This window comes from Tenrec ecaudatus, chromosome 3 (assembly GCF_050624435.1).
Source record: "Tenrec ecaudatus isolate mTenEca1 chromosome 3, mTenEca1.hap1, whole genome shotgun sequence".
Lineage (NCBI taxonomy): Eukaryota > Metazoa > Chordata > Mammalia > Afrosoricida > Tenrecidae > Tenrec > Tenrec ecaudatus.
Genome location: NC_134532.1, coordinates 98,389,825 through 98,410,281, shown reverse-complemented (window position 1 = coordinate 98,410,281; position 20,457 = coordinate 98,389,825). Strand labels below are relative to the sequence as shown.

The window sequence follows — 20,457 nt, the reverse complement described above, 5'->3', positions numbered from 1 at the left end:
GTGACTAAAGACCTGTGAGCTATAAACATCTCTGTTCTGAGAACCCCGACAGTACTTTGAAAGTCTTTTTGAAACTCCCTTGAATTAACACAAAATTACATTTACTCTTCGTAAGAAAAAACAAATAACTAATGTGTGTCAAGAACATGCCGTTTTAATGTGCCACCTAAAAGCCAGGAGAAATCCAGCAGCATACTGACAGCAAAAGAAAAAAAAAAGTTAGAACTGAAATCATTTTTACAGATGGGAATTTCTAGGTTTCACTACTGTTTCTTGTTCTGAAAGTATTTTTAAAGCTGCAGTTGTGTTTTTGTCCGGAGCCTTGGAGTCAGTTCCCACCCATAGTGAGTGCATGTATACAGAGGCAATATGGCTTCGTTCTCCACCATCCTCACCATTGATGTTTCTGAGCCCAGGGAGGATTCTACACATTTATGATTACTGTTTTTAAAGTCTCGAGAGGCTCCTATGGTGTATCTATGGACAATCTTATCCCTGGCCTGTATCTAAGGACAATCGTGTCTCCAGGTCAGAGCAAGAAGGTTATTTGCATTAAAAGCTATGAGGATAGTCCATGGGAATGGGGACACTAATCAATGGAACATGAAACAAGACGTCATTTATTTCCCTCCTGGACCTGGTGGTGGTGGTGAGGTAGAGAATGTGTTTTCTCTACTTTGCATTATTCTAATTGTAAAAGGGAAGCCAGCCTCTACAGGAAGGCATGGTACAATACAGACTTACCTGGGTCTTCAAGGATGGTATTCCTCCTTGTATATAGCCAAGCTACTTAAGATCAATGGTAGGCAGAAGCTGGCTATCTGTCTGCCAAATGATTTTTACTATTCATAAAAGAGCATTTTGTCTAGCAATTTACCTTCAGGGAAAACTAAGAAAATGAGTTTGAAAAAATTTAATAAAACTTGAAAACTAGGGCCTAAAGTGATCGATCCACAATTAATTTCACATGGCTGGAGGGTACAAGTGTCTGAAGGGACAGGGGAGAAGGGGAGAATAGATGAGACTGGCAGAGTAAAGTATGTCCATGTAGAGCTGCGCTTGAGAAAAAGAAAAGAGTCATACTTAAGAGAGTATTAAAACTCCCTTTTATCTCCTTAGACTCAACGCTTGGATGGAGAAAACTCTCCATCTCCATTTAAATTGGGGGAAACTACTTCTTCTAATCTGTAGTCACAGGAGAATGAGCTTCACTTTAAAAAGCAAATAGTTTGTTGTGGACTTTTTCTGCTTCTTAAAGGTGAATTATCAATATAACTTGAATTCTCTCCATAAAAGACGTCTTGTCCAGTTTCCATGTTTTTCCACTGATTTATAACAGGATGGCCTGTGTGGTAGCTACATAATCTGTTGCCAATTTGAAACTTAAGCGTGAAGGAGCGGAGCTTAGCCTGTCAATCAGGTCGCAGCATGATGACCTCATTTGGAGGCGCTAATGAGATAAGTAACTCCCTGGAGGCGGCACACAGACTCACTCCCTGCAGGATGTGCTTGTTGGCAAGACACCTGGAGCTCCATTAGAGCTCTGGAGTGGAGAAACTACGTGGAGACCCCTGCCTGCTCTGAGATACCTCTACCGCCACTGGATCCACAAGACTTTCCACCCACTGGCCTGTGATCTTCCTGCATTTGGGATCATTGCAAGTGTTATGTGAGTCTGAAGAGGAATTTATAGATTGGTGTCAGACATATGGGCTAATATCGAACTTATGGACTTGATCTTGGCCGGGCTGGGATGTTTTCCCAATATCCAATTGCTCTCTCAAATGTAAAGCTCTTTCTTACACACATATGAGCCTCCCTGGATTTGTTTCTCTAGTCTACCTGGACTAGCACACCCTTTAAAAGTTGCAGCATCAAAAAAAATGAAAGGAATATATTTATAAAAGAGAAATTCTAAACAAGCAAGAGAGCATTGAACAGTTGAAGGGAAGGAAGTTTCCAAGTTCTACCTGTCTACAAAGATAAGCTGGGTGTATCACTCGGTAACAAGGCTCCCCTGGACCTCTGTAGGACCTCCTGCACAGGCTGTCCACAGGAGTCCCCAAGAAGACAGGCAAAGTGCTTCCACATGCTACCTTTGGGAATAAGTCCCGGCATCCTTCGCTCCCTCCTTTCCCTCTCAGCCTTCCAATGTCCTGGATTCATGGATAAGAGATGCAGGTGCAACGAGGACAGCAAGTATTTTTACCACAAGTGAAAAATTACTTTCAAAGTATTCACTCACTTAAGGTTTTTCTAAGAAGAGTAGTAAAGCTAACCTGGCAATGTTTGTCTCATTAAAATGCTAAATTTTTTCAGAAATGGTTCAAACTGATGCTTTCTGTGCAATGAGAGCATTTCTGTAGGTCGGGGCATTTTGATGCCCCCTCCAACCCCCCCAGTGTCTGGTTCTGGTCTCTTGCCAAACTTTATTCCTTCATGTTTTAATGAGAGATCCACCCAGGCAGTCGGTTTCATTACTGCAGAATATCACCTGTAACATTAATTAAAGGACAAAGAGCGGAACTGGGATCATTCTAGAAAGTGCATTTTGCAGACTTGTGCTTTCCCTGACCCAGTTCCTTAGGAATAAACCCTAGGATTAAGTTTGGCTTTTATACTTCCTAAAATAACTCTCTCTCTCTCTCTCTCTCTCTCTCTCTAATTAATTTTGACTTTTATACTTCCTAAAATAACTCTATCTATCTATCTATCCATCTATCTATCTATCTATCTATCTATCTATCTATCTATCTATCTATCTATACATATCTGTAAAATTTAAATCCCCATAACAACCAGGCATATGTCTGTCTAGCTGGTCTCATTATTTGGTCACTGGGTGAAAATAGGCAGAGGAAAGGGGCAGTCCATCACCAATAGATGAAAAGAATGCTGATGCAGAAGACTTTGGAAAGAGCTCTCGCTGTGATATAACCATGAGATTTCATTTATTTGTCTGGTCCTCCTTGTCAAAAACTGTCGATTTACAGGAATTGAGTATTTCTGGTCATTTTTGACAATTTCTTCCTCCCTCCCCCACACTGAGCACGTGCATATGCATTTTCAGTTTTTAAAAAAATTTTTAAACTTCAGTGTGGATAAAAAAGGCTAAATAGTACATGTCTTAACCTACTAAAATACCATATTTCTGAATATATTTTTCAAAGAAGGACTAGATTCAACTTTTGTTCAGGGAAATTCTGCCAAAAGGAGGATATATCAGCCAAACAATTAGGACAGGGAATGGGGCATAAATGTCCTTCCTACGGAGGATCAAATGATACGATGACTCACTGATGTGGATAAATCAGAAATGCAGCTGTTTGGGACCCAACTCCAGCGATCACAGCAAGCCAGGTCCCTAAAATGTGGCCGTCTTTAAGAGGCAATCTCAGGTGTTGACAGATCAGAGAAATCTCAGGAGAGCTCTTTGACGCTCACCCCCTTTGGCGTTCACCCTTAGCACCCCACATCCCTTCCGGCTTTCGGTCCACATGACTGTGCTTTCTCAGCCAACTCCAGGAACCATATCTGTTTTCAACATGACATGTGCCTTTGATCACGTTTGCCTTTTAGGGATTACCACCCAAAGAGGATTAACATAGAAATCAGACACTTGGACCAAATTCTGTAAAACCAACGTTGAATCATCTGCACACCCTCCTTCTTGTGAAAAATGAGTTCAGGTATCGGCTATTTGTCTTACAGAAATTTCTTGTTTTGAATAGAAAAACTAAAATGAAGACATAACTTCTGATCGTAAATTGTGATTTCCACTTTTTATGAGCCCCACTTACAGAGAATTGCCTTCGTGTGATCTGGAGATCTTAACTCACGATCTGCACAGTCCTGGTGCTTATGTCCTAGGGAACCGGTGGGGAATAGAAAACTGCTGTAGGATGGTAGAAATGGTTACCCGCAGGATTGACTGAGGGCCATTGTAAGGAGAACTCACTCATTATGCTAACCTATGGGAGTATCTTTTCTGTTTTATTCCCAAAGCCTCAGAAGATTACATAACACATGACGGCACTCTGAAACTCAAAGTATATAATGTTAAAGCTTGTTTTGGAAGTCATTTTCTGCAACAAGGAGAGACATGCTTCTATCTGTTTATAAAAGTTTAATTTAGACCAGTGCATTATTTTCCAGTGGCGTTTGTTCTAACGACCTCATTGCAAATCAGATGAAGTTCACTTCTGGAGGCTTTTTCAGTCCCTTCATCCAAAAATGAGATGATGCCTACAAATTCCTTCTATGTCTAAGAATTTGACGGTTGATCTTATCCCAAATAGCAAACAACACGTTTCCGCATTGATTGACTTTAGAGCAGGGATTCAAGTCTTTTTAACCCCCTAGTATAGTTGAGAAAAAAATATCCCCCCAAATATGTCTCTGACAATGTGCTACAGTGTTTGCTCTTGGTTGGTTCGCATCCTGGAACAACAAGAACTCTTTATAGCCCTTAAATAAACAATATCCGCCATTGCAGTAGATGAGAAAACGGTGTCTGGGAGCCTCTTTTGACAAGAACATTAAGTCAGGCTGTGCTCTTTAAGTACCTCGCTGTTCTGGTGAAAACACTGACATTGAAAGGAACCACTTTGCTCATAAGAAAATGCCCATTTTGTAAAGCTGCCCAAATTGGCAAAGGGTAGCCAAAGGACCCCCCAAAATTGTTACTTTTCATTTTTTAATTGTGAAAGTCAAACAGAGGAGCCATGAACACTTTAAGAATTACAGAACCACGAGTGAAATGGAGAAATAATTTCTAATATTATGATATGATTTCCAAAGGTGGTAACCATTTTCAGAAAACGTGGTATGTTTTCCTCTTGGTTTTTCTTTGTGTTTAAATAATGAAAAAATATCAGCAATCTTTTGCTGAGTGAAGGTGCTGGCAATGCTCTTTTTAGTTGGGTAAAACTAAGAATATGTCACACAATGCAGTAAGTGGTAACCGCTCTTGGGAAGATAGAAAGAAAGTAGTCATGCATTTAACAGGCTATGAAGATGATTCTGAAACAGAGCCCATTGTTGAAACAAAGTCAAGTTTACCGTGAAATCAGCTTGGATATTGTAATAGTCTTTTAAGAGAATTATGAATGGAAGCAATTCATATAAAGGAATGGGCTTCAAAAGTTCAAGGAAATAGGGAAATGTGAAGCCCGCTTGTATGAGTTCAATGATGGTGTTTGTGTCAGTTGCCGTAATAAAGTAAAACAAATGGGATGGATTTTAAAAACAGAAATGTATTGTGTCAGAGTTTTGGAGACTCGGGAGTCCAAATTTAGGATATCTGTCTTGCTCCATGGGAAGATCCTTCCTTTTATTTTTTTTTTGTCCCTCCCAACTTCTGGTTGGAGCCCTAAATGGTCCTCTGTATATAGATGTAGCTGTACAGGGCCATCTGCCCCAGTGTTTCTTTGTCTCCCCCCTTCTCTGTATTAAGGACATCGCTCAGATTAGAACAGAACCAAATTTACAGCTAGTAACAACGTTACAGAAACTACCTCCAAACTAGGTCACATTCACTGGCATGAGACATTAGGACTTTCATATATCACTTAGTGGACACAGTTTAATCGACCGCAAAGATTGAGGATACCGACTACCAATGACTTTGGATCATATATTCTATACCAGGTGATTTGCAAACACGATCTGCTTGGTACTTAAAGTGTGGTCTGTTCTCTAGCAGCACCATCATCGCCAGGAGAGTGTTAGATTTTTCAGTCCCCATCCTTCCTTACGGAATCCAAATCTGTGTTTTAATAAGATCTCTAGGTATAAAAGTGACTGCATTCATGAAAAAAAGAGGCTTGAAAAAATCTGCATCGTTTCATTTATTTTTTTATCGAAACTAGCAAAGACGGTCCCTGTGGTTACTAATGAAGAAAATGAAGCCTGGAGATTAGAGATGACATTCAAAATATTTTATAACTGGTCAATACAGGAATCATCCAGTGAAAGCAAAGACTTGATCACTGTTCTGATCATCGAACTATGGCTATTTAAAAATTGTCTATTAGGGGAAACAGCACATAGAACTTCATACTAGTCTTAAAACTATGCTGTAAGTCTAAAATGTATCTTATGCAAAAAATAAAAATGAAATAACCTGATACATCAAGCTAGATTGAACAATAGAGACCAGTGCCCGACATCAACCCCGCAGGGTAGTGAAATAATCCCTGTAGTTACCTTATCTCAGTCAGTAATGATCAAATACCATTTTGCTCACCTCAGGCCTCAGACTATTCCACAGATGAGCCCCTCATCTCTAATGTCAGGTAGGGAAAATGGTAGATTTAAAGCTAAACTTGAGAGATTTTTACACCTCCTTGATTCCCGCAGTACATTAATATCTCTATCAATGTAAAACCCCTCCATTCTACCACTCCACGGAAGTTTTGGAGAACCAGGTTCATGATCCAATGTCAGTGGATATTTGGGCTCATCCTAATTGCCCTCACGCTAAGGCTCCTTCTGGTCCTCGTCTTCTCCCTCTGCCTAAGGGCACAGTGCATGCATGTAGTTTCTGCTCTGACTTGGGGATCTTCGATCTCAGGTGACTCCGCACTTTCTGTCTATGGTTCCCTATTATTCCACTCTAGGGAGTTCATTTTGAATATGTTGTGGGGGCCCCAAAAGCAAAAATGCGTGCATCTTAGTCAAAGAACTAAAGCCAAGGGGCCATTAATCTAGTCACTGTCTCCCAGATTTACCTATCCTGGATTCTATGTACAGAAAACCTGAAAAGAAAGAAACCTAACAACAATAACAAAGTAAAACAGATTGAAAACCTCAATAACTACTTGATATTCTATCCTATTAGACACAAGGGGGGGAAAGGAATAAGAACTACTAAATATTATATTTTAATCCTAGTTTTACTTTTGTCTTTTGAAAAACTTTAAAATATATCCAATTCACAACACACAACCAGCTCCCTAGTTCACTCTATGGGGCCTGTAGATGTTTGGCTTCATTCTCAAACCCCTGCTTGAAAATCTGCATTGCTCTCAGTCTGCCTAGGTTTCTTGCTTCCTGTCTAAGTAAGTATCACTGACCTCTTAGCCATGAGTTTCTTGCCTTCTATGACCCTACCATAGCTTACAAAGGATCTTCCTTACTTACAAACTGTTTGGAAAGCTCGTCTCTTTTCTCTCTTACAAGGAAATGTAAAGATTTTCCAAAGAGAAACCTCTTCATTTTGCTACTCAAGCAAGACCTTCCAGAGGTGATGAGTGGAAGTAAAGACGCTTAGGTATCTGTGAATTATCCCCACCTTCCCATGAATGACTGGTTAGCTTCTTCTGGATATATTGCCAGAGTCACCGGTCAAGAATTTCTAATTCTAAAGAATTTCAAACAAGAATTCTAATGGGCACTGGTGGGGGCGGGGGTGGGTGGGGAGTGAAGTCTTTCAGTTGTGACTTGGAGCACACTGAAAGAGTATAATTAGAAGACATCATTTTATACATCCACAGAATTTCCTTAAGGTAGCAAGTAGCTCCAAACCAAGAGGAAATCAGGTGATTTGTAGTGGAGCCTTAAAGAAACATGTTTCAATATGGGATAATCACCAGCTGACATGGCATTCTATGTTTAGGGGGAGGAGCTGTGGCTTGCCAGTTAGTGCAGAACATGTAGTCAAAGGAATAAGGAGAGTAGGATACTGGAGAAGTTCATGAGCAAGAAGAAAGAAGGGGACAAGCAAGAATATTCAGACAGAGAGCTAGACCAGAGCCATTTATCACACCTTGGAAAATGTCAGGTGACCAGTAGTAAAAAACACAATGAAACAACAACAAATATACTATTGTATCCACACACGAAAGGTGAGACATGAAATCTTCTTAGCGGGTCTTTCCCTGCCTAAGTGGGGCTTGTCTATGAATAGAATGTCGAACAGATCTGGACGTCTCTCTGCCCCAGTTATTAGGGAAACACCAGTGGAGTAAGGCTAGCCTCATATCTGTTGGGCACCAGAAGCAGACAGTAGAAAATAGCCAAAGGGCCCAAGTGAAATCCTCCCATCCCCAGGTCCTTCTTTGGCTGTGAGTTGGATTTGACTGGATGGCAAGGAGTTCTCTGGGGGCCATTTCCTCACAGTCATGGAGCACCACCCTGCTGGAGGTCCAGGTTCTTCTTGACTCAATGCTGCCATGGTCCCAGTTAGACAACCAAATTAAGTTCAACAAAGATTATAGGAGTCAAGATAAACTTGACTTTGTACTCACAATAAAGAAGACTCGAAAATATTTGTAAGAGCTTCATAAAATAACCCCCACATGTTTGGGACACTATCACGTCTGGCAATGTAGAAAAACCTTTCATGAGCTGAATTGTTAGTATACCTACAACAAGAGAGTTAAATATAAAAAATAATTTTGAGGATGAGGCAGGACAAGGCAATGTTTCATATTCATATATAAGTTCATCATGAGTTGGCATCAACACAAAAGCAGCTAATAATAATAAAAGAGTTGTGTAGTTACTGGAAATTCATTTTTTTTTAATTGTAGTGAGTTGAAAATCTTAGCCAATCCCTGACTTGGAAAAGTCTTTTGGTATGAGTTTGTCCATTTGCCACATGCCGTTAATCTTGACCAAGGATGATTAGAGGCGCCTGGTGGCTTTGTGATTATTTGTTGGGCTGGTAAACAGAAGGTCAGCAGTTCAAAACCACCAGTGGCTCCGCTGGAGAAAGAAGGGCTTCCTGCAAAGAGCTGCAGTCTTGGGAATCCACAGGGCAATTCTGTCCTGTCTTAAAATTGCTATGTATCGACAGAAACTCGGTGGCAGTGATTTAGTTTATTTTTAAAGGATGATTTAAGATCATTCAGAAGACATAGTCGGACCAAAGTAATACATGTTATTAGGTTGCAGTACCTAATGTTAAGTAACACTTCCTGAGGATTGTTTGTACATTCCCAAGTAGACCAGATTACGGGTAATACTGGAGCATACCGTTCTTCAGACAAGAGAGCTGCTTGACACCCCTGTCGATGTGTGTGCAACTCTGGAATGCACTGAAATGGTATCAGAACAATTTGCTCGCTCTCGGTCTGAATTTAGGAATACGAGATCAAATTAAATTACACTGACAGAGTGTAACTGCAATCTATTGTTTTGGGATATTTATACATCTTTTGTGATCGCATTTATACCCCCACCAAAGCAGATGTGTACTAATTTAGTCTTGGTATTAATCACCTCAGTGATGTTCTCACAATCTTGGGATATAGTGATTTCTGTTACAAAATGCCAGAATGAAATTCCATTTTCTCAGCTCATGCTTAGACCTGAGCATACATTTTATAAATTTTTATGGGAACTGTCGTTCTGTAATTGCTGGCTTAGCATTTGCAGTAATTATAGCATTCACAGCAATTATAGAAAGGTGAAGGGGCCAAGACTTGAGTATGAAACAATTTCATTCAGTACTGTGTGAAGACATGAAGACAAAGCAATGGGCTTACAAATTGGCTATAGTTTCAGGGTGGTTACAAAATATACAGGGCAATGCAAGAGATCATGGCATCTGCAATGAGCTTTAAGCATGTCAAGCAAGTACAGTGACACATTGGGGGCCTCATTTTTTTCAAATGGAGTGGAACAGAGCCTTTACTTGTCTCGCTGATGAATCAGCAGTCTTAATCGCCTCGTCTGACTCCCAAGTGCTGTACAGGTGTCGATGGATATTTCTTCTTGACCTCTTTCTCTCTGGACTCTGTTGGTGAGCATTCTGCTGTGGTGATAACATACAATGTTCAGCCTTGACTGTGGATATCTGCATTCTGGTTTTTGGTCCTATATTCACCGTACATAATTTTCCATGCTTCTCCACAATAACTTCTGGCACATATATAACCACCTTCATAGTACAAGCTAGCTTCTGAATGGTAGCTTAACCAAGGCTTGTTTCTAAGACTGAACTTTGTAATGGGAGGAAGCCTTTGCCTTCAAAATAATAAACATCATTCTCTGTCTATCTCCTCGCTCCTTTCTCCCTCTTTCTTTCCCCTCTCTGGTGCACATCCTACTGTGAGTACTGTGTTAGGATCTACTGAAATTCTAGGGGGGAAAATACTGAATCAGCTATGGTAGCAACCTGACTGTAGGAATGTCTCTTCCTCTGAGCTTACACAAGTTTAATTCAGCTGAAGATCAAGGGACCAAAAAATGGCATTTACAATTTTCTGTGAGGGTGTAATCACAATCTTCCAGCTGATTCAGGATTGTTGCCCTCATCTGTCTTACTGCTTCCTCACTTCCAAGTGTCGCCTCATCTCCTCTACCCAAGAATCTTTTAGAATGTCATGAAATTGTGTGTTTGAGGTTAGTAGGTGGCAGGAACACTACCAGAATTTTACTTGTAGCTAGATTGCTGAGGCTACATATGGAGGAGTCTGATACTTGAGGCTCCGTGACCTTGAGGAAGAGAACATTTAACCCCTTTGCACCTTAGTTGCCCCATTGGCAGGAGGATTGTTCTTGTTCTACTCATTTGACCATGGTTACAGGATTATTGAGAGGAGTGAAAGGGGCCAGTGAAGCTAGAACACAGTGGTCTCTCTGTCAATCAGCTTCGGCAGAAGAGAAGCCAGGCTTTGGACTAGGGGCCCTGAAAGCACCCCCTTCCAATGACTCTGGACTCTGATCATTGGATGTCTGAAGTTTCCAAAAAGTAAGGATTGAGCTGGCCTCTACTGACAGCTACTTCAAATTATAAAGGGTCACTTCTGGATTCCCAGCAGTTGTTGTGCACTCTCCATTATATTCAATTATTCAATAAATTCTTGTTAAAAATGACAGTTTACTGCTAGTTAAGCTAAAGAGCCTTGGTGATACTGTAGCAGTGGACTACTGACTATTAGGTTGGCTGTTCAAACCCACCAGCTACCCTGTGGGAAAAAGATAGATCTGTAAAATGTAGAGCTTCTGTAAAAATGTACAGCTTCAGCAACTCTGAGCAGGTTTTCTGGGAGGCAGAATGGGCTCAATAGCAATAGATTTTCTTTGGTTCGTTGAACTATGAGACAAGAAAAGCGTCATAGCTCTCCCCAGAGCTATTAAAGGAATGCTGGCATATCCTGCTGAAGGCTCCTGTCCTTAAAAGCTTGGGAGTGTCATCCCAGCGATGGCAGTGGGATTTTCTGGAGGCTGACCACCCTAAGACTTTGTCCTGAGAAGTACACTGGTTCGGTTCCCTTGCGAAACACCGAGAGAACTGTCATGATGCTCAGGGAGAAGCTGATTGCTGGAAATGAGGTCAGGGAGGCATCTGCCAACATTGCGGAGAAAAAGAAAGGAAATTGCTTTCCCGGTTGTGATCACAGGCTGTTGGGACTGATGATGTCAGCTCTGCTCCGTTTAATCACCCTGAGCTAATGAGAAGCCAAATGGTTCCCCCAAATCGAGGAGACATGGCATTTATCATCACTACAAAGCACTTTGGGGAAGTTAAGGGTACCTGGGGTCATCTCCATCTGCCAGATTTCAGAATAACATTGCCTGCTTGGGTCTAATGTTGCTGGCAGAACAATAATAACTGTCACAGGCTGTGGAAACGTAACATGCTCCAACTGCTGTCTTCTTTTTCATTTCATTGGCTTTCTAATTAGATGTCATTTTTATATAGGTACCTATAGGAATGTGCATGTGTGTTTGCACACAGGTGATCTATATAAATATATATATATAATCATAAGTCTTAGAATAAAAGCCATGGTTCTCATGATGATTGGAAAGTCAAATCACAGTCTGAAGAGAACTGCAGACTAGCCACTCCTGCTTGGTCGATGGTTCTGTGGGGAGGGCCATCCTGTGCGAAGGTGATTTTGAATGACAATGTTAACTTGAATGGTGCAAAGATAGAAATTATTTCCTTGGAGGAAGTATGAACAGTGTGACCCGAGGCTTTAGAGAATTTCAAAGGAAATGCCTAATTTAATATATTGAGTGACATAGCATCTTTGTTTTTAAATGGAACTACTCAATAAGATATTTACAGGAACATGACTTGAATGGTAAGATGTGTGTGAATAAGATCTTCATAATTTGTTCCACTTGCTGATGCAATTTGTGACAAATAACTCAAGTGTTACTTTAATGAGAATTAAGCTGTGTTTTGAACCCACGTGCTGAATTGTCGACAGAAGGGGAAAGAGAGACAGACAGGAAGGAAGGAAGAAAAGAGGGAGAGAGGAAATAGGGAAGAGGGAAGGAAATGAAGAAAGGGAGTTTAGTGAGAAACCTTACCTAAAGGTCCTGATTGGTACTATCTACAAGGAGGGCTCCAGTCTGGGCCTATGAAGCATCCCACACAGATGTGACCAGCTCCCCCGCTACTCCCACCAGGACTGCGTAGGAGTTTATCTTTTCTAGCTATTACTCTGGGTCGGGTAAAAACCACTTTTATAAAAAACTGCCTCATGGTTACTGAAAGCTGAGGAGGAATACTTCACTAATCGTGAGCCATGACTCACAGACTTAGCTCGGTGGCATTTGAAAGATTTCTTTGGGACTAGAATTTCTCATTGTATAAAGATTGTTTTCATTTCATCTACTTTCTAAATGAAGCGCGCCACTTGGGCCTCACCTTCAGCTAACTCTTTGCAGAGGCAGGAAGAAGCTGATGGTTATTTCATTTCTGCTTTCTTGAAAAAAGCATGTTTTAAAAATCTCTCAAAGCTGACCATTGTGTATAATAACCCTCAAAGGACTTAAGAAACAGAAGACATTTAGATGTCAGAATGGAACACACCAATCCACTTCCGTGACACGTTCGTTCTTGTGTCAGGGGCAATTCCTTCAACAAAGCTGCACAGGTCCCATCCTGATATTCAAATGAGTTCACAGTGGAAACATGCTGATGGTTGTTTTTCAAGACACTTTAACTCTTTAGCTTGGGCGATTAAAATACAAGAGGTTTTATAAAAATCTAGCACAAGCAATGGACCCAAGAGTTCAGTATGGAAATATGCCTTTACAGGGTTTGAAGGTCGTAGCGACTGCAAACTCAAAACTTTCTGCCCCAGAGTCGATTCGGAATCATAGCGAGTTGAGAGGGCAGAATTTCCCCTGGGGATTTCTGAGTCTGTAACTCTCTAAGGGCGAGAAAGCCTGGTCTTTCTCCCAAGGAATGACTGGTGGTTTTAAAGCGCTGACCTTGTGGTTAGCAGCCCACTGTGTACCGACTGCACCCTGGGGCTCCTCTATTGGTGACTTAGTGGTAGAAATTTGGCTTTCCATGTGGAAGTTCCATTTCTAGTTCCGCACCTCCTGTGCATTCATCACACACTGGTCAGTGGAGGCTTGTGTGTTATCAGGGCTCGGGAACAGGTTTCAGCAGAGCTTCCAGAGTGGAAAGGCCTAGGAAGAAAGTCCAGTTGTTCTACTTTTGAAAACCAGTCAGTGCAAACCCTGTCGAGCACAGCAGTCCGATCCACAATGTGTGACAGAGCAGGAGGCAGCATTTTGTTTCCCTGTGTGCGCAGGTGCCAGGGGTTGTGACTTGACGAGGCTGGCAGCTGACAAGAACAATACCCTTCCTTTGATGGCTGAGGATGCGCATTCTTGATACGTTTTTCACAGTCCACCAGCAATGGCCCAATTACAAGCTCATCCTGTGGATGGTGTCTTAGAAAAACAACATTGCTCTCATAGGACCTTTTCCCTTGGGAGTCTTCCTTTTCTTCTTTAATGTAAATGTTTTCTGAAAATGAAGTTATCATTAATGTATTATACAAGCCAGTGGTTCAGTTATAGCAAGAAGGGATAGGCAGTCACCCTGAACTTCAGAACGCTCCCTCCCTTCTTTCATCCATTGATGTTGATTCCACATGTCCCTTTCCCTCATCCTCCGTGTCCACAGGCAGTCATCAATCCTGTTACAAGCTTCATCCCAGCTTCCCTCCAGGTAACTCCATGGAAAGGAACAACTTCCATTCATTCACTCCATGTGGATTTCTTCTAGAATCTTAATATTGTCTACTCTCTATTAGATTGAAATCTCTATCACTTTTGTATGGCCATGGTGGATGGATCCTTGCTTGGTGTCTGCCCTAGTCTTGTATAATTTTCTTCTTTTTCTTTCACAAGTTCCATGCTTCAAAAAGGAAATCCCTAAATTAATAGTAAATTGGATAATATATCAATTTTATAGTTTCCAGCAGAGAGGAGATAGATTCAAAGAAAAATATTTCAAAAACAAAACACCTTATTATCCTAATTGATAAGGTAAAATTTAAACAGCAGAGGAATATATTAAAGTTTTTAACATATTTCTATGCATTGCTCATTTTCATGTCCTAGTGTAAGTGATAATTTAATATCATTATATTACATATAATTAAGAATTTGCTGTTGATATTAAAATATTAAATTGTCATTTTTTATTTTTCAGCTCTATTACTGTTGATCTGAAGGTACTGAAGTATGATAGAAGCACCCTACATAAATGTGGTACATTTGTAGCATAAGTGTGAAAGAATGTGTGTGTGTGTGCATGTGGAAGGACAGTTACACGTGCATCTACGAAGTACTGCTGTGGTTGTTTAGCTGTGAGGACTCCTGGGAGACGTAGTTCCCATCTGACGTGGAAGGGGATAGGAAGGTTGTACAAGGTGGAAACAAGGGGAGTAAAGAGAAGAACCAGGGTGTGTGCCCCCAATCTTCCCAGAGCATTTAGAGTTCTTGGGAGCCTCCCGCGTTGGTGGGCAGGGATTCTGTGTAGTAGATGTGGTATAATAAGGAAGCAGGGCATGTGAGGGGATTATTTTCTGGTTTTCCTGTTACCTTCCCCTACAAAATCCTACGCATTAGCAATTCTAAACCCACCTTTGGAGATTCCCCACACCAATCTCAAATTATTAAGAATATTACTTTTATGATAATCTTCTTTTGGTGAATAAGATCTGTTTTATATTACATAAAATCATCTTTTGAAATCTCAAATTGAATAACAGTGCATTTACAGGTAAATTATAAACAAAATAAATATCCTAAACAAATGCCCTTATAGCAAAATAACTATTCATCTCTCCATTGAAATAAAATGATACTTTAATCAACGTTTCCCCCATAGAATTCTGAACTGCCCCCTTGCTGAATGCCATTGCTGTTTTGGTTAATGTTTCAGCAGAGCAATAGTGTCTCACACATGTCATCGCACTCTGTTACTGTAGCTCAAATGCTGAATGGCATTGCAGTTGTCTCAGAACCTTTGTAATTGGCATTATTTAGATGAGAAAAGCCATTTCCAGGCTTTAGAAAAGCCTATTTTGGCTCTTTTTTCTATATTATCTGTAATCTTAAAGTCTGACTGCAGGCCAATAACAGGAATAAAAATATGTCATCTGGCTTCACTTTAAAAATACATATGTATGTTTAGACCTGCCTATTTTTTAATAGTAATGTTTACTTTGGCTGCTAGATTCCTCAAATGTTTTTCTCCAAAATTCCTTATAATCATTATATATATTGAAGACCTTTTTCTACACTTCGTTCTCTGGAAAACTTAGCTCTCTGCAGTTTTGTACTGCACCACCTTTCCTTATTTTCAACATTTAAATGTTTTGAAACATGTTAGATAAAACCAGGATGCATATAGATGAGTTGAAAGAAACGGTCTTTAAATCTGCCCACAGAGAGTAGCATGATTAGCTAATTTCCCCTCTTTGTGGGGGAGGGCAAAGTTACGCAGCAGACATACCTACTCTCTTGAAATTCATTTTGGCATTCAGTGTGTCCAGCACTGTTTGCATGGGAACCAGAAGCAAACTCAACGAAGGTCCATGACCTTGGGCAGCATAGGATCACCTGGTAAGAGATAGAAAATTCATAAGCAAGTAACACTTAGCATGGCTCACGTGATGACATGCAAAACATGATATGAAAAACATAAAACCGAGAAGGGGCGGGGGTGTGATATGGTAGTCCGGGAGGACTCCACTGAGAAGAGGCTATTGAGTTAAAACACAGAGGGGGTGAGAGTGAGCCTGGGCATCTCTAAAGGGGAAGGCTTTTAGGCAGAGGGAACAGTGTGAAGGTCCAGAGCAGGGAGTGTGCTGAGGAGAGAAGAGTTGATAGGGGTGGGGCGGAGGGAGATTAAACAAGGATGTGTAAGCCTTTAAAGAAGCCACGGTGGAGCAGTGGTTAAGGGTTTAGCTGCTAACCAAAAAGAAAAAAAAAAAAAGACACTCCATGAGAGACAATTGCAGCAGCCTCCTTCTGTGAAGACCTAACAGCCTTGAAAATACTGTGGGGACAGTTGTACCCAATGCTATAGGCTTGCCGTGAGTCTGAATCACCTTGGCATCAATGGTTGGCCATTTCAAGGCCTTTTGGAACTGAGAAATGACTCGATCTTACTTTGGTTTCAAAGGATCTTCCTCGTTGCTTTGTTGAAAACAGATTCTAGGGGAGCAGAGGTGGGAACGGGGATTAGTTAAAAGGTTGTTTCAGACATGGACTTCTGATGTTCTCGGCCAACTTAGTGTTGATGGAGTGTAATTTCAAGTCAGAGTCAGTAGGGTTTGTTGATGAAATGCATATGAAAACAACCAAAAATAACCCTCACTGCCATTGAGTCCATGCTGACTCGTAAGCCACCCGCCAGGACACACTTGACATGTGCGTGTGTTTCTGAGACAGAAACTTTATGGGAGTAGAAAGCTTCCCCTTTGTCCTGCGGAGTGGCTGGTGGTTTTGAACTACTGTGGTTTGCAGCCCAACCGGTAACCCACCCACTGGTAACCCACGTATCCAGCAGGCCTCATTCATGAGGTATGCGAGAAAGAGAACTTTCGGATGCCCTTGAGATGTCTGTGTGAGCTGCTCAAACAGAAGGACAGCCATTTCCGAGTGGGGAAAAGTCTTCAGTCTGTGACCTGTGAACGTTCCGATGCGCATTAGAAGTCCAAACAGTCGAGTAAGTTAGATGGAACTAGTAACTGGGACTTAAGAAGAGAGCCTCTCTCAGCGATGGATTTGAATTGGTGCAGCATTTGCATAGCGAGGAGGCTTAGTACCCTACAAATAGATAAAATCCCCAACAGTGATGGCACAGAAATGGTCTAGTAGATAAGTCATTGGCAAGTCCAAGTTTTAGAAAAATCGGGAATGGGAGGAATAGGAAAGAAAAAAAAGTGGACTAGCAGAGAAAGCAGAGGGCGTGGTAGCCTGGAAGTATCTCCAGGAGAAAGAGATCCGTAGGCTGCAAAAGGGAATGCTGGGTCTTTAAGCCCAACCCACTGCTGGTTAGTTATTGTGTCCTTGAGTTGGCTCCAAACCAGAGGCCCTCTGTGCCGCACAACGAAGCACTGACCGCCCCTGCCGTCCTCACAGCTCTTACTATGATTGGGCCGAGCCCATTAGACCAGTTCATGGCAACCTTAAACAGTGGCTCTGAGATGGTAAGTCTTTTGGGGAGCAGAAAGCTTCATCTGTCTCCCACAAAGTAGCTGGTGGGTTTGAACCAGCAGATTTTGCATCCCAATGCTTATGTTGCAAGGCCACTACTAAAAAAGTTTATTTAGGGGCCTTAATTTAGTAGCCAGAGTTCTGCTTTCGTGAATGAGCATTATTGAAAGTTTTACAGTCCCTATTGTGTTTGCAAAGAGAATGCGGTCACCTAAGTTTATGATCTGCACAAATTAAATTAATAATCCCTGCATTTTGGTCCCAAATCTTTCTATACCTGTATGTTTTCTTTCCTCAACAGTTTTTTAAATTCTGTGCTATTGACTAACTTAATGGTATTCTCAATAGAATTACCTGCCATATACCCCATGGAGATAATTTGTAATCTTCTTCAATAAAATAGTAATGATGTCTCTAAAGTGAACCAGGAACATATAAGCTATAGACATATAAATACATTTAGAGCTTATAGTTAATCATAGCCCTAAATCTAAGAACACTGTGTTCTTATGACATGGCCCTACTTGATACTTGCCCTCATGAAGAGATCACTGAAGATATGGTGCTATATAGCAGAGTGTGGTGAAGAAATCAGATGCCATTCGGCCATCAGAGAGAATAGTGTCTGAGGTCTTAAAGGCTTGTCTTAAAACAAGTAGTTATCTAAGTGAGGCATCAGCTAAATCCACATGGGGGAAGCACACCAGGCTTTGTGATCCAAGGATTGTAAATAATAATCCCAATTCAGAAGAGGGAATGGTTTTGGAGCATAAATTCTGAACACCTGATTTTGTAGGTGGCTACTGATGACAGTAGAAGCCCCAAATGCTTCATAGGTCCCCACTGTGGATTAAGTCTCCGGTGAGTCCCCTTTACTATGGACCAAGGTGCCTTGTGAAATGGATTACTGCAGATGTGTTGGTGGTGGTGGTGGTGGGTACCATTGGGCCAGTTCTAATGCAGGTAGGTTAAAAGGTGATACCTTGTCATTTGATCTTTTTGATACAATGCATATTTATTTCAGTTTTTAAAACTTTCTGTTTTCTTTAGTTAGTTTTTTTTCTCTTTTATTTTGTCATTTTTGTTGGTTTGTTTGTTTGCTTTGTGTGTTTTTTTTTCATTTTGTATGCTTTTCTGTATACAAAATCCAGAAGGGGTGAGTCTATAGAGACACTAACTGGATTCATCATTTCCTAGGGGCAAGTCAAGGCATCTGGGGGGAAACAGAGGACTAACAACAATGAGTACAAAGAAGAAATGCCCTACAGTTGATTGTGGGGATGATTCCACAACTCTACTTAATATGATGGAACTTTTGAAATGTATGATATACAAATTCTATCAATAAAACTTTTAGAAAACAACAACAAAAAAATGTAACTTTTTTGGTGGGTGGGGCCGAGCGTTGCAGTAAGGCCACATTGATGGGCATTAACTAGTTCTCTGGGAAGTGCCGAGTGTCTGCTGCACCGGGGATCGAAAGATGGAGGGTTTTAATTCACCCAGCAGCATCACAGCACAAAGGCTTGTTCATCCCTCTCTGTAAAGACTACAGCAAGGAAAACCTTTGGGAGCAGGTCTAGTCTGTACCACCAGGGATCGCCATGAGGTGGTCTTGTCATGAGTTGGAATACACCCAATAGCTTTGGGGTTAAGGTTTTACTTTCCTTGTTTGTTTTTGAATATGGAAAACAATACTATTCAAGGAAGACTAACAGTCAAAGGTTATTTTTAGTTCAGTGACTTTCTCTGATAGACCAAATGACCAAAAGTAAATAACAGCTCATTTTAAACTCCCTGATGCCTCATGACTAGACTCATCAATTAGGTGGGCTTGAATGAAAGCACAGCAGAGGTTTCTAATTCTGATTTTGGGATCGCTTCCAAACCGTCTCTTCCCCTTACCTCTATACTTTGACTCTGACTGTGGTTTTCAATGGCTGTAGGCTTACGTAAACAATGTGTATGCTGGGAAACACCTTACATGTTAGTTTATTGTGCAGCTATGACTGGGCTAACAGGCTGAGTGATGGAGCAGGTGATTTTTTTTCCCCTCAGGGGAGAGCGCAAACGCAGTCCCCCACTACCACAAATTATGCAGCCGAGTTTCCCACATTTGGGGAAATTGCAGGGGTCAGCACATCCGGAGTGCAATGGATAAGATCACCCTGGGAAAACCACCTTCGTGATCATGGTATTTCCCCTGCCAGGTAAGTATTAGAGCAGGTGATTTTAGCTAAGGTTATGAACGGAGGTCTGTGAAGCTGGGTATAAAATGCAGTCTGAAACATGGTTAAGGAGGAGAAGCTAGAGCTGCCTCCGAAGTAAGACCCAGATATTTATTCATAGTGATTTGATGGTTCATTGTTCATATCTATCTTGGATACTTATTCCTTTCTTCCTTATCTGAGTTTTCCCCCAGCAGTAAAGAATTCTTTCCTTGTCATCCTTCACATCTAAATTGTCAACTCCTCAATTCCAAAGAAACAGCTGAAGATTGACAGACAGTATTCTAAAACCTTCCTGAGAAAATTGTTTTTCTTAGAAGACTAAGTTGTTTATTTTGTTTTGGTTTTTTTTACAGCCATGTACGTTAGGAGAGATATAGGTCCTTAGATAAAGGAACAATTCTCTAGCTAGAAAATAATGTCATGGAAATAATTTCTCATCTCATATGTAATTTCTCCTCTTGTGGATGGCTGCTTCCAACTCACATCAACTCTGAAGTTGAGTTCAATACTATTCAATTTCCCTCAAAAGGAAATCTCTACAAAGCAAATCAATCAATGTAATTTTACCAGAGATTCTGTAGAGGACACCAAGGAAGAATTTATGCCACCTATATCTCTGATTGGAAGAGATCCATTTTTATGCTCATTCCAAAATAATTACCCAATAGAATGCTCACATTACAGAACAATATTATTAATGTCATGTACAAGTAAAATTTTCCTGAAGATTATCCAGCAACAGCTGCCAGCAGTACATTGACAGGAAGCTGCTAGAGGTTCAGGCCAGGTA

At 40.9% G+C, this 20,457-nt stretch overlaps 1 non-coding gene across 1 annotated transcript; it reads right to left on the bottom strand.

Moving 5' to 3' along the window:
* Positions 1 to 19,491: 19,491 nt before the first annotated feature.
* On the bottom strand, positions 19,492 to 19,654 carry LOC142444189 (U1 spliceosomal RNA). The gene has a single exon (XR_012783845.1). It is a non-coding gene; the product is annotated as a U1 spliceosomal RNA (small nuclear RNA).
* Between the last annotated feature and the right edge of the window lie 803 nt (positions 19,655 to 20,457).